General features: G+C 31.4%; 1 long non-coding RNA gene across 4 annotated transcripts in view; it reads left to right on the top strand.

Moving 5' to 3' along the window:
* The first annotated feature begins 3962 nt into the window (after positions 1-3962).
* The window catches only part of LOC143068174 (uncharacterized), a 30669-nt gene continuing 10592 nt past the window's right edge, over positions 3963-24039 (top strand). The window contains exons 1-2 of one of the 4 annotated variants that reach the window (XR_012976124.1): positions 3963-4289; positions 18251-18314. This is a non-coding gene — a long non-coding RNA (uncharacterized LOC143068174). Of the gene's footprint in view, positions 4290-6651; positions 6743-15809; positions 15950-18250; positions 18315-24039 lie in introns of those variants that run through there. The other 3 variants (XR_012976125.1, XR_012976126.1, XR_012976127.1) reach the window with 3 other exon arrangements.

The following is a 24039-nucleotide window of genomic DNA, read 5'->3' on the forward strand; positions in this document are numbered from 1 at the left end:
TGCTATTTCATCATTATCATCTTAATAACATGTTATTACTTATTGCTTTATTTGTCTTCATGAATATTACTTTTACTGTTTAGTTGGATTTTACTGGTATTCATTTGACATGACTTTGTACTTATACATCCCGTCATTGTATTCTTGTTCTATGACATTTTTCGTGTTCCTATCTTTCATTATTGCTTATAAGCTTTGTCTATATGCCTTTTTGTGTTTCTTTGCAACATATGACGTGGCTCTGTACTTATACATCCCGTTATTGTGTTATTGTAAAACATTTTTGTAATCTTGTCTTTCATTTTAGCTAAAGTGCTTTGTAAACATGCCTTTTTAAGTTTCTTAGATATATTTAAGACGTGGCTCTGTACTTATAAATTCCGTCATTGTGCTTTGGTAAATTTCTGTATTCTTGTTTTTAATTTTTGCTATTATACTTTGTCTATGTGCTTCTTTGCTACATATGACGTAGCTCTGTACTTTTACATCTCGTTATTGTGCTATTGTAAAACACTTTTGTAATATTGTCTTTCATTTTTGCTAACGTGCTTTGTATATATGCATTTTTTAAGTTTCTTCATTTATATTTATGACGTGGCTCTGTACTTATACAACCCGTCATTGTGTTATTGTGCTATGGTAAATTTCTGTAGTCTTGTCTTTAATTTTCATAATATTCTTTGTCTATATGCCTTTTTGTGCTTCTTTGTTGCATATTTGATTGTTTTTATAGTGATTAAGATTATAACACAATGTTTACTGCTGTATCCCTATGTTTGACATTTTGTACTTGTTATGTCTTTATTTTGATCACACATCGTTATCAATATATTGAAATTTGATAAGATTGACATACAAGTGAGAGGTTTATAGCTAGCTCCAAAACCAGTTTCAATCCACCATTTTCTAAATAAGAAAATGCCTGTACTAAGTCAGCAATATGACAGTTGTAATACATTCGTTTGGTGTGTTTGAGCATTTGATTTTGCCATTTGATTAGGAACTTTCTTTTTTGAATTTTCATTGAAGTTCAGTTTTTTATTGTTTTATTTTACTTTTTGGTAGTTAGGCCTGTCAATTTGAGCAATTATTAAATCATATTTAAAAAACACTTTAACAACATAATATTACCTGGGATACATAAGGTAAAATTAGTACACTATTACCCGATATATCTAAGCACTAAAGCAGGAGTCCAGAGAAATATGTTTAAACGTTTAATAGAAATTACAAAAAATTAAAAGCCAAATCTTAATAAAAAATCTTCAGACTGAATTGTAAAAGACAATCATTGATGCTGTTCCTGTCTTTACTCAAATACATAGATACGTGACAGTATTAAACTATAATCGATGTTCAGATCTCAATCCTCTCTGTTTTTAATCTGGTTCATTGAACAAACAAGAAATACATAATAGAAAACACAATAGAAACCAGTACAGGCAGATCACTTAACTATATAATTGCTAACTACCTACACGAGTACAAAAAGAATGATGCAGCAAGTTACAAAAACACTGAGCTCAAAGGACTTAACCTGCTGACATGAAACCATATCTACGTTCACTGGCAATTATTATAGAGGGGGGACAAGGGGTGTCCCAATAACAGCATAACAGCAAATTGATTTGGCTTATAACAGATAACAAGGAATTAAAATGGACAAAAACAGATAACAGTAAATGAAATATTAAAATAAGTCAGGTCCAGGACTGATTGAAAGATTATGTCTCCATCATATGAAAATCAAGCACAATCCCTTCCGTTGCTGAATTTTTTCATTAATTGTAACTCACTACAATACAGAAACAGGTCCGCAATAAGTGGTTCACAGTTATTCCCCATTGGAATTCTGATAGCTTGACAATATACGTAAACTCCATAGCAGACAAAAATGATATCTAGTAAAAATTTAAGGGCAGTTATGGTATCAAAGCAGGTCCAATTGACATAGTTCTTTTGTTTGTTATTACTAAAAAATGACCTGAAAGAGTTTGAATATATATATATTTGCATTCTGATTCTTTTTTAAATGCACGTTCAATGCATAAGGTGTGTGATTTTTTTCTTAATAAGACTACGAGACACAGTGGTATATAGGGTAGAAAAATCAAAAGCACAAATTATAAGCATGCAATTTATCAAGTACTTCAAAATAATTTTGACACTCCAATTATTCCACTATTTTCAAAGGCCTTATTTGAACAACTTATTATCAGGTTTTTGAGTGTACCAAGTGTACTAGTAAGTAGAATACATAGTTTAGTAGTGGAAAAATGGCTTAAAGACGAAATAAATCTTTGTTTGTAATGATTTTTGCGCAGCTTCGGAACCCAGTACATGGTTTGAACTTTCATTGTACAATTTATTTGGTTCTGCTTTGAAAATAATCACAGATCTGAGTCTGTGTACTTTATTATATAAAATGTTAACTGGTAGTTAAGACCTACATGTAGTTCTTAATTGAGATCCTCATCAGATATCCCTGGCCATATATTTTCCTTTTTGTCATATTAAGAAATGCTCGAATTTAATATGTACGTACGGGAAACAAGGAACATTATCCCCATACAAAAATAATAATTCTAAATACATAGATATAGACACATGGCGCTAACGGGAGTTGTAAGTTGTAAGTTGTAAGATATAGGAAGATGTGGTATGAGTGCCAATGAGACAACTCTCCATCCAAGTAACAATTTATAAAAATAAACCATTGTAGGTAAAAAAAAAAAAACCTTCAACACGGAGCCTTGGCTCACACCTAACAGCATGCTACATGTTCATAAAAAATGGATTTTATTACAAAGGATAATCATAAGATATACTGGAATTGTCCTGGATCTCACTGATATTAATATGTTTATGTGTTGATCTGTGATGGGTATATATTAATGAAATCCTTCACCGAATACGGGACCACCATATTACTAGTGGTAGACCCCAATGTCCAATAATCTTCAATTTCTACCGAATATTGGCTGTCAAAAAAAAAAATTGCTAACATTCCAATTTTCAATAACAGTTAACAGCATATATATTATCACAATAACAGAAAACAAAAAACCTAATAGTCCAATAACAGCTAACAACAAATCTATTTTCAGAATAACAGATAACAAAGAATTAAATTGCCCCATAACAGCATAACAGTTAAACCCCTTGCCCCCCCCCCCCCCCTCATTATAGATATTAAACTCATCATAGATCCCAGGATTCTAATTTTGTACGCCAGACGAGCGTTTCGCCTACACAAGACTCACCAGTGACGCTCGAAAAAAAGGTTGAAAGGCAAAATAAAGTACGAAGTTCAAAAGCATTGACGACCAAAAGTTCCGACATGTTAAGCCAGATACAGCTGAGGTACATGTAATCTATTTCTGGGGTAGAAATTCCTTACTTTTTTTTAAAGGTGGATGTACTTTATATGAGATTTCCGGTTTCAGTTCCAGGTAGAGATGATTTGTGTGATGCACAGGGTAAAAAACGTACATATTTCAATCGCAGAGGATGAGAGTCTTTTCGACAAAAACAGTTTCGAATACGTAATCAGTTCGCAAGCATGGCAGTGAAAAGAAGGATTATATAATGAAATTTGATATTTAAATATGTATAAATTCTCCATCTGGATATGTCAAAAGGTCAGAAATAGTTTGTTTTTGATGCAATTTCACAAATTTATTCAGAGCAGTTACAGTTATTTCAACTAGCGACAAACAAAATGTCAAAAATTGTTTGAAATTATACGATATCTACACGGTAAACTATTTTAAAACACAGAACATGATAAAATCCATACCTCACATATGTTATTTATTATCAAACGAAACAATCAAAATTATAACATTTCACCTGAAAATATATTGACAATGTTCGCCAGTTAGATCTTATTTCAGTAAAAATATCTACAATCAGGAAAAAATCAAGATACAGTTATATTTGCCGTTAGCCATACCAATCTAACATATTAACGCCTAATTTCATGACACCCCAGTCTCTAATAACCCGTAGCGATTAATGTACAGGAAGGAATATCGTAAAATCGACATTATGTTAAACGTTGTGATAAATGCAACTGCTAATTATATACTGTATAGAAATTAGGAAAATGGAATGCTATATACGGCGCCCACCCATCAATAAAATTGACAAAAGTATAATATATACGGTTCACGTTTGAAGTGGATAGCTCATATTCCAAGTTGACATTTTCTTTATTGTTTAATTTAATTAGTGTACATATATAATTGGTGTATTGGAATACAACAATTAAATTTCGGACATGTAAGGTAAGAAGAATTTTAATACCTATTTGATTGTAATGATTCTGATATAATTTTGAGTAAATGTATAGAAAAGTATTTCATTCAAAAAATAAAAACTAAATAAAAACATGCATGTATACAACAAGTATTCTTTTAACATTGTGTCACGAAATAGGAATGGCTGGTAACTTTTCTCAGGCAACGCTGTTACAATTTACGTACATAAATTGCATACTAGGTCTTCTTTAAGGAGGAACATATCAAGAGTTTATATTTATGATACATTGATGTTTCCGATATCTTCAAAATAATTTTAGATTTCATGATATTTCATTAATTCAAATATTTAAGTTTTCTTGAAAAAAAATATTTATGATTACTTCCTTCTGTGAAACATAACGACATGTAGTTTAGGCCGCCAAGGGCATGTTACGATCGTACCAGAACGTGCCATTTGCATACTTCAATCATATTAAAATAAGTGTTTTACATTAAAAGTAGATTAAACTGATCAACCAGACGTATAAATGATAAATAATTAGTTCTGGTCAAATGAGGAACATTATGACCAAAGCATTAAAAGTTTGAAGGACCTGTTCAAAATTGTGAAATTGTTCGGTTATGCAGCCTCAGTAGAATAAATTATTTTGCCTGGCAGGAAATTTAAAAAGTACATATGTTTTCCTATAATGAACGTTTTGCCAAAGAAAACTTAGAAATATAACAGAAAATATTTTGTTATTTGAAATTAAAGATTAACTAAACAGTGTCTGTTTCCATAAATAATTGTGCAATATTATAACATCTTTTTATATAATCCGCTTTAAATTGATACACTTTTGACATAATCCGATCTTCTGAAGTTTGAATCCTTTTGGCAGCGGAGATTACAAAAATAATTATAAAGCTTATATATAAAATGCATTTAAAACAACCATTTCTTACTTATTATAACGTCAGATTTTTTTTTATAAGAATAAAAATCAAATATACTCACTTTGATATAATCTTTGATCGAGAAAAGCTGTTTTATTGCGCATAAACTATAACATAATTAAATTTAAAAAAGAATAAGTTGGAGACGACATTCCTGACTGTTTAAAAATATAGAAAACACACAGCCAGTACATAAAACAAAACAAAATAATGACAAAATGTCAAACAACATTAAACAAAACACATCATAACCAACGAAAGACTGAGCAACACGAACCCAATATAAAACCAGGAGTGATCTCAGGTGCCCCAGAAGGGTAAGTAGATCCTGCTCCACATGTGGCACCGTCATTTCGTCAGTGTAAGTTCGAAACTGATATAAGCCTAATTTGGTAGGTCACATTCTCGGTAAAGAGGATTGTGGTAACGACGACTGGAACATATTAATCGTCGTGTATGTAAAAGATATTCCATATATGTAACGCTCAGCCCGGGACAACTCGGGATATCATAAAAATAAAAGAGATGATTTCAACTTCACCAACTTGTATGAATTGTGGTGAGACGATGTGGATAAATGCTACATACATCTGGTGGCACTCATTTCAAAATATTTGATTGTAAAGTTCTTTTTAAAGTGAAACACAATAATCGTTGTTAATGCAGTTTTAGATATTGTTCATAAGACCTGGGACACACTGGTATATGTTTTTTTTCTTTAAAAAAGGATATCTACAGCCAACAATGACTCAATCAATCATTTTTTTTTTCTTTTTTTCTGCTGTTTTTGTACAAAACAAAATAGACAATCTGTTGATGTGAAAACTATTTTTTTGTAACCAGGATGTCCTAGGATGTCATAAACCACGAAGTCAGACAAATTAGTTCATACTAACGCAGCTAGAATTATTGTGTCGACCTAAGAGACTTTCGATAAGGTTAAGAGTGGTCAGCCTAAGAGTGGTCAGCCTAAGACTGAAGTTGCTTTGTGACATAAGCTTATATAAGATTCGCTATGTAAACTTGGGAGGATACTAAGAGAATCCTAATTGACCAAATTCTATATTTTCGTCATTGATTTGCCATAAACGATCCGATCCAAGTCAAACTAGGTCTTTAATCACCTGAGAATATTACTTTCGATTCAAGCACTTGACAAACCATAAGTGTTTTGTTTGTCAACAGGTTAAGTAAGATCAGCAAATGAAGATATGAAATCGTTTTCTTTTTCTGAATAGATGCCTTGTTCATTATTATTTTGTAAGTCAAATACAAAAGAATTTGTTTTTTATATCTTTTAATGTTAAATGTTAAACTCATGCTTACATAAGTTTTGTTTATACTATACACAAGTTCAATTTATCACGTAATAAGCAATACGTGACGAAAAATTGAGAGCATAAGTATCATACATGGCTGTAATTCAGATCCATACCTAAAACTACGAATTTCCGGCTTTCACAATTTATAAGTACAGTACTATACTGAGAATATTTATAGTTAAGGATCCGTGTTAAAGATGTACTTCGCCCTTACATATGGTAAGCTATATGTATAAGATTAAGAAAATATTATCTTGTAAATTCAATTCGTGTCTACATGTATAGTTTGTTCCAGTAGCATTTAATTAAGCCATATGCTTATATCTCCAACTGCTTCGTAAATATTTAAAGATAAGAAAGTGAGTGTTGGGAATTGGAGCTTATTTGTAATTTAAGGACAGACGCGAAAATCAATCAAATATAGTGATTACTGAAACATACAAGCTCCTAAAAATTAGAGTAAAATCTGAAAGACCCAAATTCCATGATATTAAACAAAATATTGGTAAAAATGAAATGATTCAAAATCCAGAAGTGTGTGTATATATATAGATGGATCATGCAGTATAGTTCATACTATAGAATAACATACGAATTTCTTTTTTAAACAGGCTCCCTTGAAGTGGCATTTAAAGTGTACACATAAACTCATCATAGATAAATGTACCAGGATTAAATTTTTATATATTTACGCCAGACGCGCGCTTCGTCTACAAAAGACTCATTAGTGACGCTCGAATCAAAAAATGTTTAAAAGGCCAAATAAAGTACGAAGTTAAAATATATATCATGTTAAAGATGATGTTGATATTTGGAAGGAGTTTTTTTTTAACATAACAAGTATATTTGATTTATTTTACAATACTCAAGGCCATAAAACTAAATCATTTTTTAAAGAACTTGAAATATATTCCAGAATCCAAATATATTTTTTTCCAAATATGTATTACGGGTTTGACTTAATTGTAGTACATTGTTTTTTTTATATTTTTTTTTTGTTTCAATGCTATAGTCAATAATAGAGAACTTTAAATCAAATTTATTTGTCATACCATGCGCATGTTCTCGTCGCGTTATAGTCTTTATTTGTCATACCATGTGTATGTTCTCGTCGCGTTATAGTCTTTATTTGTCATACCATGTGTATATTCTCGTCGCGTTATAGTCTTTATTTGTCATACCATGTGTATATTCTCGTCGCGTTATAGTCTTTATTTGTCATACCATGTGTATGTTCTCGTCGCGTTATAGTCTTTATTTGTCATACCATGTGTATGTTCTCGTCGCGTTATAGTCTTTTCGACTAAGACTATTGTTCAAGAGCAATTGTTTGTGTGACATGGGGACAATAAAATAAATGGTTGATTTTGAGAGGATTCATAGGAGTACGAAAATAATTGACGATTTGATTTCATTGTTAAACTGTGCTTCTCCAAAACCCAGCTGCCGCTTGAATTAAACGGATTAAAAATATCCTAGGTGTGCTAGGTCTTCCACGGTCAACACCTTCCCACTATTCCATTGTGCTTTTTTCTTAGAAATTTGTGTTTTTGACACTTTAGCAATATATTAATATAACACAAAACAGTGTTATTCAATAATTAAAAGTTTTATTGACAAAACATTCCTTCCGGTGGATACAAATGTATATACTGAAGCCTAACGTTATTCAGAGTCGTACATAAAAAATTCTAACGGACATATCTCTATTTCAACATTGAAAGGTATAGATTATATATGTGTGCATGCAGAAAGTAACAATCTTCGTAAAAACGATATAGGATGGAGTCGAATGGCAGGGGTTAAGTTTCCCCAAATATAAAAATTTACAGAAAATCATACATTATACTTCTAAAAGATTTATCAAAAGTGACAATTATCGCGTTTTTAATATCACGCACGTAATTAATAAATAATAACATGTTTATTTCATTAACATTAATATCCACTCTGCTTTCAAGATCGTGTATCATCAATGTAAATTTCCGACATCTTGGTGCACGAAAAAAGATAAAATGAAAGTTCAGATAATTGGAAAAATCTTTTGATAATATATATTAGAGTATAATAGATTAGAAGTTTTTCATTTATTTAGCCATATGTTTTATCGTTTATCCTGAATATCATAAACGTGCTGATAGAAGACTTGGATATTATTTTTTTAACTTGTCATGCCGTTTCTTTATCCTTCCTTCTTTCTGTCCAATCGTGTGCGCCTAAGTATTCATTAATTCTCATTTGCTGTAGTTTACACCTAAGAGGAAAAATGAGTCTGTTTCACCGCTGTCTAATTATTCTTCTAGTTGCATCCTTATTTTAACGAGGCTCTAACAATTTGCTAACCATCCTTTGAAATAACTACAAAATATTATTGATACGATTATTACATGATTTATTTCAAAATATTCTGATAACGACGGAAAACTATCGAAAAATGTGTTTCTTACACTAATTACTCTCATTAAGGAAAATGATTACGGGCTAAATGAATTAAAGGTTACATATCTTTCAATTTTTAGCCTCCTCTTCATCAATCTTGTATCAATATACAGTATGGTTCTCGTTCGGTGATGAAATGGAATATAAACAATACTGGTCACTATGCACTCTCAGTATCTTTAGCAATGTATCATTGGTGTATGGTAGGCAACAATTTGCAGATGATAAGGAGTTTCAAAGAAATTGTAACAAAAATAACAATCAATGATCAAATGTTTTGTTTATTTCATTATACCTTTGGCCATACATAAACTTAAATACAGTTCTTTCTTTTGAACGAAATATTGAAAGATTGCACAAGATCAGTGTTCTGTCCTCTGTGAGTTTTACCCTTCTGACAGATGTTATCTAAAAATTTGACTGCTTTTTTAGAGACAGCTCAGTTCATTTTGTGGCCTAACATACTAAGCTAGAAAGCTATTAGACGTAAAACTGAAACTCTGTATAGTACATAATATTATGTGTTTTAAGTAACATTATTTGATAAATTTAAGATTTTTGCATACACTTTACAGTTGTAAATTTAAGCTTAAAATTACAAAGTATATTTACAATGTCATCAGTAACATTGATCCTACAATCAAAATTCTTTTTATTTAATGTCGAGACAAGGTATGTAATTCTCATCCATTCTCAATTTTATGTAAAGATGCAAGCTTGGAAAACTTTTCCCCCTATAAATTCTTCTTAAAAAACGCCCGGAATACCGTATATTATACCGTTTCGACCCCTAACATCACTGAAGAGACATTTATTGTCTAAATCCGGATCTGGTGTACTAAAAAAATATTGACACCGTATGTTTGTGGCATAACATCGTGGCCACAAGTTAAAATTTTGTTTTCTGTTTAGTATTAAATTTATATTAAGATCAATTTTGTTACATCTTGTGATCAATTTAATTTGGCAATCGCCAATGGCAGTCACCAGGGTTAAAGAACATCAGTTGTTCGACCTGTTACTCAAATGCGTTTTGTTTATATATACTTTTTCACTTTTTTGGTCTTTTGAAAAATGTTGTTTGTGCTGTTTTTAGACCCTTCTACAACGAAATTTGTTTTACATGCACACGTATAAAAATTGCGGTTTTTATCCAACGCAATCATAGGTTTGAACGTAGTTTTCAATTTAGACTCGTATAATAATAATATATAAACGGAGAAGCAATTTAGAAAGAAAACATGCTATTTAGATATAAAACATTGACACGCGAACAACTAAAAAGAAGTATCAACTTCCTATAGAAGAATTAAACTTGAGACTCACTTTTTTGTTACAGTGTTTTATCTGACAATTAAGATTAAATGCCAAAATATATTAAAATCAGTGCTGTGGTATATCAAACGAATATAAAATTGTATGTTAGTTTAATTGATTCCAAAAGAAGATTCTTCTGCCGTTTCTTCTTTTAATAACTTAAAAGTACTTTAGTTAAGAAATTTTCATCTTGTAAAATACATAACATTTGTATGTTTAAAACCGCCTCGATGATCGTCGTATAGAGTATTCGTCTCGAATGCAAGATGACGTGGGTTCAATCACTGTCGAGGTCAATATACCTACTTGGACATTGGTATTCACCGTTTTTCACCATGCAATCATTGGGGTGTAGAAGTATAAGAGCAAATATAGTGGCTTGAATAATTTGTCTGGGTAGGGTGATTTCGGCTTCCTGTGGACTGTTCCTTGTAAAATAGCACGATGTAAAAAATGTCCTTGAGTTTTTATATACTAACGCAATAACGATATAATGTTAAATGATGTGATCAATAACAGAACTGTAAAAGTAACACCACCCAAATTCGAATTTGATATGTGTGTTATGGTAATAATCATTGCGTATAAGTTTCTAAACAGTTGGTTGAGGCAAAGCAAAGTTAGAGGAAACTAATTTTGGGACGTATATACGTACGGACAGAAAAGGGTAACACATACATTGTCCCCGTGTTCTTTTATTACACAAGAGCAATACTGTCATACTCGTGTGGAAATACAAGCACTTGACGAAGTGGTTCAATTATTATATACAAAAGTAATAAAAGTATTTACGAAGCAATTGAAATACAATTGAAATATACTTCGTCAGGAAGCTCATCACAATTATGAATTTATATCTTAATATTCTGACATGAGAACTTTAGTGACTTTCAGTGCATGGAAAAGCTAAATGCACGTGAAATAAGGTACAATATACAAATAGAAAGAACTTTATAGAAAGAACTATAGTTGTTAATGTCTGTGTCATTTTGGTCTCTTGTGGACAGTTGTCTCATTGGCAATCATACCACATCTTCTTTTTTATATTGTATGCGATTTTTTGTATTTAAAATACACAAACTTTATACAATTTCCCTATCACCTTTCTTTGTCTTTCCCTTTTCATGAAATAATCGAAAGTAGCTGTGGCTGAACGTATACATCTACATTGTAACGTTTGGTGTTTAAAAAGTTTTCTTTTTTCCTCAATTCACATCTATCATGCAAACATTTGAAATGTGACTGACATATTTCTACACGACATGTTCAGAAATACAGTAAAGTATCGATGAGTAAATGTTAATACTTATCACTATTCCTAAGTGTAACCAAGGAAGTGGATGCATGTCACTTAAGTTATGTTCTAGTTTAAGTACGGTCATACCATACCCTCTGCCTGCTTCTTTTTTCAAACTTCCTTGTACATATTATTGATATAAAGTATGCATATTGCTAAGACTAAAACATCTTCTCTAGTTTGTCCAAGTTGGAATACTTCTAACTTTATAACGATCATTCGATTGTTTTATGAAAATGACATACTTGTACAAAGAAATTCTACAGAAAATCTAGGGAAAAGGAGTGGTAAGATGGTCCCAATATTTTATTTGCATCATAACTTGGAGAATTCCCATACCCAATAATTTCCTAAATGTTGTTTAAATTGATGTGAATGACTTTTACATATTATGCGATACATGAGCACTTTTACTGGATTAATGTTATGCTTGGTATTCACGAATAATCTCTAAATGTTTTGTATATGGTTCTTGTGCCTTATAGTCGTAACTGTATGGTGTAAAAATATAAGGAGATGGAGTATGATTGCCAATGGGACCATTATATCTAACGAGGTTCAAATGAAGCGGATGTAAGTAATTATAGGCAACCGTTCGGCCTTCAATGATGAGAAAAACCATACCATATGATATTCGTTGGGTGTTTGCATACTCACAGTGTCATAAACATTTAACTACAAAACACCAGTATTATTTGAATGCCAGTCAACAATATATACATTGATGGGTTATAATTCTTTTATAGTCTTATTTTTTCGACATATGTTTAACACAGTTTCGTCAATTAATAATTTTAGTACAATCGAGGTGATGGAATTAAATTTGACAACAACTACTAGTAAAAGAAATAGTAAACCTCCTAGCAAAAAAAAAAAAAACATCAATGCAATGAATGTTCTTCAAAATATTTTACGTAATATCATCTGAAGCTTCGGTGTATGTTTGTGTTTATATTTATCACAACAATTGCTGGTATAAACTGTTGCAAATGACAAAATAGGACTCGGGAATTCTTTCCAATTAGATAGAATGATTCTACGATTTCGTACAGACAGACTTATATTGACTTCATAAATTGTGCAAATATTGTTATATCAAAAATCAATTTCCGAATCGACACCCATTAAGTTTATAGATATAATAACTCTCACAAGACATCGCATTGACAAAGTGCACTTGAAGGTGATTAAGAGCGGGGGATAGGGGTTGTTGTGTACACGGCAATATTTACAAAATGAAACCATGACCCAATGAGAACAGCACATCTTTGATCAATAGGCGAAGTTATCACAAAATTTCATTTGCTCTTCTTACATAAATAACCAAGAAAGACTCTTCAATAAAGGAAAAGTTATTGAATGTAAGCGTAGCTGAAATTAGTTACTATGACAGATGTGAAAGTTGCATTAGTTACAAGGTCTATGGCAAATGTTAAATAAATAATAACACCACTTTACTATGATTATTAATAGGAATAATGCATGGTATAGTCATATTTCAATGTAGTAAAAGTCAAGTGGTTTCAAGTAGTTATATGAAAATTACTCCTGAAGAACGACAGGAAAATAAGCAATGTATACAACAGATCATACATTTATATAGGTTTTCAAAACGGATGAAGTGCTATAGAATTGATATAGATATATTTTACTGCCAAATGCAATATTAAAACAGTCTGTACGGACCGATTTTGCTCATTGTGACCAGCAGGTGTGTTCGTGGAACCAGATACACTGTATACTTGTTTGAAATAGTCAACAGACACGTTTGTCTAATCTGATTAGAATTATTATATCTCGGATTATAGTCATTAGAATAACGATTGTTCCCATAAGAAGCGTACGTTCACGTACATCTGTAAGTAAAAGTAATTCATAAACTCCATGCGGCGGTTCCCTCTTACCTGCTTTAGTTTTAAACTATACAGTAAACAATGAAACCAAAGCTATAAAAATTGCATGCGTTCAAAGCGCTTTTTTCTGGATTTACCTTCACGAGGAACGCTCAAGGCCGATAATTTGAAAGCCATGATGTATACGAGCCGAAATATTTGAAGAGCCGTGTGAACGTAAAAGACCTAAAACAAAAATAGACAAATTCATGTAGTCAGCACTGTTTCGGCTTTCGTCACAATGAGTTCAGATCTTTCGAGTCAAGCAATTTGCTTTCAGATTTCTGTTAATAAATGTGATGGGTCGCTGTCCATTTTTTTTCACTCTTATAAATCGAAAATACCGCTTGTTCTGAATATCCAAGTACAAAGCGGCATTGTAAATGGAAGGGCGTATTGTAAATTTAAATTCAAAGTCCTTCAGGTCTTTAAGTATAAGACACTTTGAGTAAACCACAACATGAAATCATGATGTTTACAATCATTTAATTATTTCAAATATTGCATAAAATATATTTCCCTTACACGTTGTTTTTGTTATCACCCACTTAATAAATATTACATCAAAAACAAATCGTTCTCACGTTGCATTAATTAATTCAATATATAATTATAATATACTTTGCACATACAGTGATGTACTTTAATTAGAAAGTTCAAGTCTCTATTATGTATAGTTAATGTAAAACAGATCAAAGTTTTAATACTATATGTTTATAGCTCGGAAGTAAAATGTATGATACTTCATTCACTTTGTTCATATACCGTCCAGATGGCTATTTTGTTCTAACAACATGGTTCATTTTTGCTGTTTGGAAAATGAATTTTATGCAAAGTTTGGGCCTGTTTCAACCCATCACTTGGACAATGTTTTTGCAAAGCCCATGTATACGAAGTCCAGAAGTCATATGACACTCAACCACTTATGATTTCATTTGGTGATTGTTTAAAGAATAGTTCGCCCGAAATTGGACATAATTGCCCAAAATAGGAAACTTTTTAATCTTTCAAAAAAATGCTTCTAAGTTTTGTACAGATGTTATTCTCTTTATCTCTTTACCAGGGACCAGAAGAAGTCTTGATAAGCACGGTCAATCATTATCACGTAGGCGATTAGTTCGTTAATTTTACAAAGTCTGGGGCTAACTCTGACGTCAAAAAACTGTGATTTTAAGTTTCACGAAGAATTCAGGAAAGAAGAAGATCTACAGGCAAAAGGAAAACCCTAAATACTTTTATTTAAAACATATCATGTTTCGAAGATTTTATCATAACAACAGTGTGAACTAAATTCAGCAGGAAATTCTCTAAATATAAAATTCTGCTATATTTTGTTGGGTGGTAAACTCAAAAGAACCAACATTATATGTGAATAGAAAAATCTTTTTGGATGAAATCCTAGTGTTTGTTTAGGCAATGAAATATTTTTTTTTTTAAATAAATCAAATTAGGATGTGTTTTGTTCTCGTCTTGTTTGATTATGTAATAATAAAAATAAAATATCAATTATGGTAACATATATATAATATCAAATAAGCCAGTATGTAATAACTTTTAATACGCAGCATCACCCGACCAGAATGTTTAGCTAGTCAAGGTCGTTAAAACACCCATCATCAGAATAGGACGTTGACAAAAGCTTTGCAAATGTGGTGTTTATGAAGTCATCTCCTGGCACAGCATTTAAAGACATTTTTAGAGAATCCGACTTGAGTTTTGCCTATGTTTCTGCTGTTTCTATCCTGTTATTCTCATTCCTCATCCAGGTCGAACTTTCTGTAAACGAAGTAATCAAATATTCATTAATTGTTAATGACCGTTCAAACTAAAAAGGGCTCATGCAGCAAGCATAATAAATATCCGACGACTTAAGTTTAATTATACGTGTAATCGACTTCAATTAAGATATATAAAAAAATCATGATATATTAGTGAGAACATTGCGAAATATAACTACTATTCAAATATCCGAAAATTTCATTTTCGAAATCTACTCTTTTCATCTAATATATCGTGTTAAAACATTTCTAAATTATATATATAAGTACAGCCTAAAAGTTTAAAGGGACATTGCATGTGATCAATTATAGTTTTTGTGGGTGAAAAATCGTTAAAGGTTTAAATGAGTTTATGCAATATTATTTTTTTTTTGCAATAAACTGTCACGACTTTGTCGAACGGTGGCGAGGGAACTTTCTGAGAAAGGATTGTACTTCAAAATGTATATATGCCATGTTCCCATAAGGTATAAGGTTTCTATTGTATAGGCGTGAGGTCTCATTAAGATACTGTAGTTGATGAACACAAATTATATATCAATTGGAAGAAAAAGGTCAATTATAGACATCAATTTGATATACCATGTGATGAGAGACACAGAAAACATTAAAATCATATGATATATGCCATGAGCCATGGGGAATATTTTATCTGATCACTACCGTGTAACAAATGATTGGAAAAGAGATACGGAATTACAAGGTGAGTGGGCTGATTAAAGATAATGCAATTAGTCGGGAGTTTATCACCGATATACATCAAAAACAAAGAAGAGCAGCAAGCCTGATAGGATGACTATCATACATACATATGTATATCTGTGGTTTATCTGTAAGGTAAAGCCGCTATTGTTTGTTGACCCCCTTCAGGGTATGTGTAAACATTGAGTTTTATTATGCAGCTGTGAAAAAAATATACATCGAATGACATAAGTTATATAGATCTTTCTTCGTTTAAACGAGTTGGTTATATATACCTGATTTTTTCAAAAATGTGCACGACTATCGTGACAAATTGTTGACAAGCTGATGATAGGCATTTATCTATTATAATGTGACGGGGATGTAGACATCAATATAGAAATTTTCTTAAATATTTCAAGAGGGTTTTTTTTTGTGTTCTAATAGAAAGCTTTTTAGCTGCTACAATGTGGCCTGGGGACGAAGAAAGACCCCAGAAATTTCTGAAGGGGAGGGAATAGTACAGCCATACCTAAGACTTAAAATATTCTATAAGGTGGATCTCCTGTAGTAAAAAAAGCCAGCCTGGGAATGTCAGCTAGGTCACACCTTATTGTCCTCAGTATATTATTTATCGCTCTTAGTTATCAATGACCAAGCAACAATTTTATGTCCATTTTCATCCAGTATCTACCGTTATTTTCTTGTCACTGTTAAAAACACCGTGATTAGATGACAGTAATTTTCTATATATAAGTACCTCATTATTACAAATGGTGAACATTTGATATTTATTATGTGGGAAACAGCGACAGCTGGCTTTGTGGTTATATTTATGTAAGGGTATTGATGTTCCTACCAAATCAACCAAACAACTAAATCGGTGTCCTTTGGGTTTGTATAAGATACGTAAACGCAATAATATGGGCACTAACTGGCCAGTAGAAGTAAAGACCTTTTATATACGCGTTCTTTACTTCTGACTTTATTCCTGTGAGTAGACGTTTGCTATGAGTGAAAAGATGTATCTAATTGAACCAAAAACTCTATATTTAAAAAAAAAAATAGATAAAACTTTGATGATTTACAAGTAATTGAAAGAGGAAGACGTTACTAAATTATTCGTGTTCATATGAAAAGTTACCTAGAAAACAGGGCGGACGTAACGAGAAATGTCTCTGACTGTATCTCTTAATATATCCTTAAATATCTTTCTCCGTGATTGAGGATGAGTGTATTATTTAAGTTCATGTCAATTACTAAAACTAATGGTATAATATCTCAAGTAGATATGTACATATTTGTCAAACCCCTTCTTCCCGGTACATTTAGTAAGACGTATGAATGTTAATGTACCAATTTCCCCTCCTATTAGATATGGTATACTTCTGTATTATGTATAATTTAGATGCAAATTTGATTTAATTTTTTACATCTACGAAATCAGTTAATTCTCTCACGCTTCTGGTAAGCTCCGATTTAAAATTATTTATGCATACAATATTTTTTTTTCATATACATGAAAGTTGTATGTAAATTGAAAAAATGTCAAGCGGTTAAAGCGTATATAGTTTTAAAAATGATATTAATCCAAATCATGGATTATTGTACTGACATGTAGTTTGGAGGTTACTCGGACAAAGTTGGATTTTCTTTTCTATTTAGATACCCTTTGGTCATATACCTCCTTACATTTCTACGTATACATATGTATATATATTTAAACATTTCTGGTTTTCAAATGTTTGGGTGAGAGCGTTCCTGATGTAGGTAAATAAAAAAAAAAACGCTTCGAATGCACGAAACTTATTTAATGTTATTTGTACAAGCCATAAACCGTCAATATTCTAAGTATTTATATAATTATGTTACATCTCTGTAAATATAACCTTAGAAAAGATATCTATTATATTGTACTGCTATGCAGTGATTGTGGTTTTATTGCAGACTTATATCTATTGCAGTAATATCATGCTATATTAAATCCAACCGAGTGATACTAAATCCGATTTGCAAGCCTTATTACTGTGTATGCGGGGCTTCTATGTCTGAATAAAATCCTTCTTAAGATACATTTACTGTTAAATTTTCGAAATTGAGGCCATTACTACGTTTAGTCGTGTAGACATGTATCATTATCCTACATGAGCTTTTACATATCGCATGTCACTAAAACATTCAGGTTTCTTTGTTGAAAATAAAAACTTAAAGTCACTTTTCACAAGGTAGCTCAAATAGCACATTTATGAGTATTACCGCTGTGTTTTAACCTAGCATTTTAACAAGTAGTTGTTGATTTATCTGGGAATAATTACTTTTTCAGAAAAGTGGTTACTAAACAAAATTTGCCACACAAGTATTATTCCATTTTACATATGTTTGTAAAGGTAAGTTTTTATTATAGAATTTTATATACATTTTACACAAATAATGTTTAACATGTATTCGAGATGAGATCGCGTGTTTTAACCAAAATATACAGGACAAAATGAAAATTATAAGATATATTGATAATATTATAATGATGTGATGACAAATTAAATAAGGCTATTTTGAAAATACATTTTGTAAGTGTTTGTGTTGTATAAAAGTGTTATAAATTAGCTATGATATAAGTAAACATATAAATCCTTCAGGCAAAGTTGACCTTAGATGAATTTGGATATTTTTAGGTACTTTGTTTTGTCATAGCTCTTTAACTTTTCGGTTCTTATATATTTTCGGCATTCAATACAAATATTCGAGCGTTCCTGATGAAGGAAATTCCAGAAAACCTCTTCAGACGCATAAAATAATTTAACGTGTTGTTTTCATATATCATAAATGTTGTTTAAAATCATTTATAATATATAAATGAAAAAAACAAAACAAAAAAAACGTCAAGCGTAACTCGCTTATGCCTCACGTACCACACCAAGGACTGACATGACCCCATATAATGAAGACATAAAAATGTCAAGAACATCGAAGACTAGAAAAATGAAGGATGAAGGCAGAAAAATATATATACAGATACTTTATATATAGGTCATCAGTTCCACAACAAAGAATTCCAACCTCCGTTTTCTGACAAGGTTTTGTTTAATCATAAGGGCACATTTATCAATTGTTTTAAAATCATTTCTAATAAGAAATTAATGTGATGACTATAGGTTATAGGGAATAATTTCATACTGATCTTAAAAGGTCTGCAAAAAAACCTTTTATTAAGTCGAATAACTGCATGTACATATGTAGGTTAAGGACATTGTTGATTGATTACACAAATTACAACATTTTAAAAATATTACATACACAAAAGGGTTGACTGGAGGTAAAACATGTCTGTTAAATCCGTTTGGCTGTGTAGGATGTATACGTACACAAAAACGTCCAGTCAGAATAGGGTCATAAATCGAACCCCGTATAGGGTTTGTGCTACACAGCATGTCTTCAACGTTTAAAACCCTTGTAACAACAGCTTTGAAGGTTCATTTGTGACCTGTTGTAAAGCAAATTTTCTACCACTATCCATCATATATAGTCATTTTCAAGTGGTAATCAAAATTCTCGTTATTCATGCCGTCGACCCATTTTGCAGAACCATATGATATGTTTTCATCATCAAGTATTAAAGTTCTACATTGGAATTTAATTTTTACCACTGTATCTTAAACAAGCAACGAAAAATTCATCAATCAAAAGATAGCACAGAATTTTTAAATACATTTATCTAAAGTAAAACTGTATTAAGAAAACTGTTACAAGTTATACTTTTTTTCTGTGGCGACAAAACTTAAGCTGACGAAATACAATTTTGAGTTATTCCCCTTTTAACACTATTCCTCCAACAAAATAACATGCTAATATGATGATGTAAAAATCAGATTAAATCAAATTATAAATGCACACATTTATATCAGAATTAACAGTATCTTTTTATGGTATGGTGAGCAAAAGAAGATTATAATAACATTGAAGATAAATCACCAACAAAATTTTTCAAAATAAACCAAAACGAATAACGCTATTCAACAAATATTTTGACTTGATTTGAGTCAATTTAAAAATAAGAAGATGAGGTATGATTGCCAGTGAGACAATTCTCCACAAGAGACCAAAATGACATATAAGTGAACAACTATATATGTCGGTGTACGGCATTCAATTATGAGGAAAAACCCATACCGCATAATTTGCTTTAAAATGAACTTTATGGTGTGGTTGTTAAGTCTATTTATTTTTGAATGTTATTTTAGTACATGTAAAGTATCCTTAGCTGTTCGAGTTAGGCAAAAAAAGATTCACAGACTCGTTTTAGGACATTTCATCTTTCAAGTTTCAAAAGTTTTACAAACCTGCCCAAAATTTATACCAAACTGTCATATTTAAGTTTAGAAGTTGAACCAGGTTAAAAAAAAACACTTTTATTTAATTGACAGTCCAGAAAGAACGAGGACGTTTCACTGCTTTTGTATGGTAAAATGAATCACTGTATTATCTTGTCTTTTCTTGTTTAAAGTCATAAGAAACCTCAAATCAAAAAAATAATGCATACGTTTTTTTATAACTCAATGGATAGTTTTCATTATAAAACTGATGTACATATACTTTTTTCTGAAGAAAATTCTTTAATTTATTCATATTTAGAAGAAGTTTACTTTTTTTAATTGCTTCCCCCGACATATTTTCCGTATGCAAAGTGACCTCAGTGTGAACCATCTCGTAAAAATCCGGTGATCACAATACGCATGGGTGTCCTTAAAATAAACTATTATCTGAATTTACATGTAAACACGTGCTCAATTTCCATGCTTTTTTGTTGCTTTTTTATCGATTGTTGACAAACAAGTGACAATCGTTAAACTTCGGCTTCAAAACACGAACTTTAATTACCTGCCATATTTTCACAACAACACTGACCGATTGAAAAAGACAATTAACGATTATACGAAATTTACACGAAAAAAATGATAAATTCGTGCACAGAAGACTAAGTTTATGATGTTTGTATGCATTGGTTCAAGAATTGGAAGAACATTATTTTTCACCGGTCACTCTTTTCTTATGACTTTAATGGCCAACATGTAAATTTTTTGCTGAAAAATTATAGCACTTTATGTAAATTATAAATTATATATCAAATGCATACTTGTACTGTTTCCTTACAGTGCATTGTCTTGAGATACGATGTTAATGTCACATAGATATGCAAAGAAATATCAATAATTTTGCGCCAAAAGTATAAAATATGATATCAAAAAGAGAAAGCCTAAACTCCCATGAGTAATTGAAGCCCGTTGATCATCAAAATATTCACACCTTCATAAATAATCTTTTCTTCACTGCACGCAAGTCTCCAACACTATACCATTTCCTCATGGACGCCAACAATTTTTGTTCCTGTCAAAAGTATCTAATGTATGGTCATTATTTTACACCTTTTCCCGTAAATTTGCGAGTTATAGGCAAAAATAAATGTCTACGTAACGCTTATTAAAGATGCAGATACATTTTAAGTACTTTAACCATTTGTAATATGTGTTGTATCATATGGAATCTTACTATCACTGAAGTTATGAAGAGCATTTCACTTAAGTTTGAAAACAGTATAGTATATAGATATAAGAAGATGTGATATAAGTGGCAATGAGAAAACTCTACATCCAAGTCACAATTTATAAGAGTAAACCATTAAAGGTGAAAGTACGGTCTTCAGCAAGGAGCCTTGGCTCACACTGAACAACAGGCTATAAAGGACCCCCAAAATTACTAGTGTGAAACCATCCAAATGGGAAAAACAACGGTCTAATCTTTATACAAAAAAACGAGAAACGAGAAACAACTATGAACCGAATCAACAAACGACAACTACTGAAAATCAGATTCCTGATATGCATGCACTGATAAGTTTTTAAATTGTAGAATTTACAAGAACAAAAGGTTGAAAACAAAGTTCCTGACTAACTCCCAAAGAAACCCCTTAAGTCCCAGTCACACTGTCACGTTTCAAGAGCTTCGTTTTACTACGTTTTGAAAGCGAAGCGAAACGGGAATATACGTATCGAAGCGTATCGAAATGTAGTGATCCTTTGTTCAAAACGGGACCTGCCCCGTAGGTTTTGAAAATTTAACAACAAACGTAGTGAAAATTGAAACAAAGTAGAAACCTAGTATATACGTATCAAAGCCTAGCGGAACGTAACAAAATGTGCTTACTACGTATCGGAACGTATCAATGCGTGGTGAAAACATGGGCCTACACGTACTAATACGTAGCACAACGTGATAAGATAAGATAAGAATTTTATTAATCTAATCAAGAACCCATAAAGGGCATCATTTCACAACACAATATGATTGGAAAAAGCAAAACAGAAAACTAATGCCATACTATAACATTATGGACAGGATCAGAGCCTAACACAACATGTGTTTTATATAACTATTATATTAAATTTTATAACAATAAAATATATTATTATTTACGTGATAAGAACGTAGCACAAACGTTTTCAAATAACGGGACAGTTTTATTCAAAACGTAGTTAAAACTTAGCATTTTAAAACGGAATAAAAAGTGACAGTGTGACTGGGGCTATATAAGCCCAACTCAGCTATCTCAAATCCTGTTATACAACTCATTTAGTACTGGGCATGTTCTGTTACAAGTCTAACTGGTGAATCTTTTTAAAGAGGACATTATTTGTCAAGATAACGTGGTGACCTTATTTGATAAGTAAGAGTTTTGTACATTATAAAATGACAATCAGAAAAAAGTGTCATGTTGAATCAGTTTTGCTTCAATTTTACCAAGTTAGTTTGTATTTGCATTATATATGTAAGTTTCTAAAGTGCGATGGTACTCTAAAGTGCGATGGTCACGCTAAAGTGCAATGGTCTACGCTAAAGTACGATGATGTTTCACGCTAAAGTGCGATGGTATAACACGCAGCGGCTAACGTAAGATTGCTTAAAAGAGGCTAAAGTACAATGAATTAAAACGAAAAGTACAGTGTTTGACCAAAACACTGTGATGGTCACATTACATAAGTTAGTTTGCTAATGGGGTATAGCACAGTTATGTTTGAAACAGATGTTTTTAAATTGAAGTTTTTCTACTATGCTGACTTTATTTATGCAAGTAAATGACATGAGTTTTGAAATATAAAAAAGAGTTTTCAAATCGAATTCGAGCGTAGTAAATAAAGTGCTTGGATAATTGATATAGAATCTATCTTGCCGTTCACGCAGCTTTCTAACAGTACATTGAACACCTTCCTTTAACAATCTTTAATTTCAGTCTAAATTAATTACATTTTGTGTACATAAAAAAATATACAATATTTGTACATTGTCTGTCGGAAATATAACTATGATTTGTACTTTAAGAAACGGAGAAAATAGGCGAGTTTTTTCTCCTGTTTCCTAGCGAGTAGGGCGCCTAAGCATAACTTTTATAATTTACAAATACTGTTTTAGGCTACAATTTTAAATTTTATTCGCTTTGAACGTATGTTGTTTTTACTGACGTTGATTTTCAATTATATTAACATAATTTAATTTAAACGATGAACGACTTTAACAGTATTATATATATAAATGTACCCAATAGCCAGCAACAGAAACAGGACACAAGAAGACTAGTATTAAGGCATATGTATATTATATATATGGGGTGTGGATAGGGTTTACAGAATAGAGAATAATGGGCCAAAATATTAAAGAATGATTACATTAGATGTATGTTTCATTATAATACGTTATTCTGATTGGCTAACTAGCAATCTCGCGATATTCCTTAATCAATTGCACTACACAATGCAACTTTTCATTCATGATGACACGAGGTCCCACAATAAAGAGCACAGGTAAACGAAATAAAAACCTTGATAAAAGGCGTGTTTTCATGATCCTATAGGTAAAAATGTAATTATAAGTATTGAATGCTTTTTTTTTGTAACTTTATAGGGTTGTAAAAGCGTTGACCGTGCGCACATTTTTAGTATGAAGCGCTTCCGCGCTTCATACAAAATGTACTTCGCTCAACGCTTTTACACCCCAATAAATTTACAAAAAAGAGCATTCAATTCTTAAATAGAAATTAATTAGTGGGATGCTAAAATAAAAAGA

Source organism: Mytilus galloprovincialis, chromosome 3 (assembly GCF_965363235.1).
Source record: "Mytilus galloprovincialis chromosome 3, xbMytGall1.hap1.1, whole genome shotgun sequence".
Taxonomy (NCBI): Eukaryota; Metazoa; Mollusca; class Bivalvia; order Mytilida; family Mytilidae; genus Mytilus; species Mytilus galloprovincialis.